A 1661-nucleotide genomic window follows, 5' to 3' on the forward strand; every position below is an offset into this window, starting at 1 on the left:
CAATTTTATGCCTTACTGTACTATGTCGTTTTTGACATTTTTATACCTTATTATACTATGACGTTTTTTGACAATTTTATGCCTTACTATTTTATGACTTTCAATGCTTTACTGTACTATGATTTTTTATGCCTTATTACACTTTGATGTTTTTTGACATTTTTATGCCTTACTATACTATGAGATTTTATGCCTTACTATACTATGACGTTTTTTGACATTTTTATGCCTTATCATACTATGACTGGGACCCCAGAGCAGTGACAGAACACAAAATACACCAGCAATAACAGTGGAAGGGAGTTTATTGAGGAGAAGGCAATGGTGATTTAAACATGGAGGGGGAGTGGGTCCAGGGAATCCAGGTGTCTGGTGAGAGTGCGAGGCAGGGGTATGGGCGACCAGAGTCAGGTGAGTAAACACACTCTCGAACATGAGGGATGGCTGGAGACAAAAGGCAGGTGGGTGGTGTGGTGACAGCGAAGTGTCGCAGGATCAGCAGCCCACAAATCAGGAAGTCTTCTGGAGCATAGAAGAACAAAGGGTTAATACAGACAAAACACAGAGAAGATCAAACTAATCAGAGCGGGCGAGAGAATAACTACCACTGTGAAGAGCAGAAGAATCTGGCCACAAATGGATGGATGACCGGTACTGCAGATGATGACTGACAGATTGCAGGTGTCGTAGTGAGCTGCTGTTCAGACCTCGCCTCTGCAGAGTCACCTGATGTCAGGGGAAGAACACAGACGTACACACATACACAATGGTAGGGAGACAAACAGGAAAAGGGAAAACACTGGGAAACACAGCGGGACTGCGACAATGACATTCTTATGCCTTAGTATACTGTGACTTCCTGGGCCTGGGGCCTTTCTGTGTGGAGTTTACATGTTCTCCCTGTGCCTGTGTGGGACCACTATGGTTTCCTCCCACAGACCTGCACATTAGGTCAATTGGCAACTCTAATTCCTTACTATATTATGACATTTTTGCTTTGCTATACGATGACTTCCCAGGACTGCGGCATTTCTGTGTGGACTGTATGCCTCATTATAGGATGAATCTTTTTTGTGCCTTAATGTACTATACTATGACGTTTTTTGTCATTTTTAAGCCTTACTATACTGTGACATTTTATACCTTGCTATACTGTGACGTTTTTTGACAAATTTATGCCTTACTATACTATGACGTTTTATGCCTTACTACACAATGACGTTTTTTGGTAAATTTATGCCTAACTATACTATGACGTTTTTTGACAATTTTATGCCTTCCTATACTATGACATTTTTTGACAATTTTATGCCTTACTATACTATGACGTTTTGTGCCTTACTATACTTTGACGTTTTTTGACAAATTTATGCCTTACTATTCTATGAATTTTAATGCTTTACTATACTATGACATTTTATGCCTTACAATACTATGACGTTTTTTGACAATTTTATGCCTTCCTATACTATGACGTTTTTTGACAATTTTATGCCTAACTATACTATGACGTTTTATGCCTTACTATACTATGATGTTTTATGCCTTCCTATACTATGACATTTTTTGACAATTTTATGCCTTACTGTTCTATGACATTTTATGCCTTACAATACTATGACGTTTTTTGACATTTTTATGCCTTACTATATTATGACGTT

General features: G+C 38.5%; 1 long non-coding RNA gene across 1 annotated transcript; it reads right to left on the reverse strand.

Moving 5' to 3' along the window:
- Window positions 1-289: 289 nt before the first annotated feature.
- On the reverse strand, window positions 290-1196 carry LOC147820417 (uncharacterized). The gene is made up of 2 exons (XR_015437287.1): window positions 606-1196; window positions 290-522 (listed from the first exon to the last, which is right to left on the reverse strand). It is a non-coding gene; the product is annotated as an uncharacterized LOC147820417 (long non-coding RNA).
- Between the last annotated feature and the right edge of the window lie 465 nt (window positions 1197-1661).

This window comes from Seriola lalandi, unplaced genomic scaffold (assembly GCF_002814215.2).
Source record: "Seriola lalandi dorsalis isolate HSWRI2012SDOR001 ecotype SW California unplaced genomic scaffold, Sedor1 jcf7180001958113, whole genome shotgun sequence".
Classification (NCBI taxonomy): Eukaryota; Metazoa; Chordata; class Actinopteri; order Carangiformes; family Carangidae; genus Seriola; species Seriola lalandi.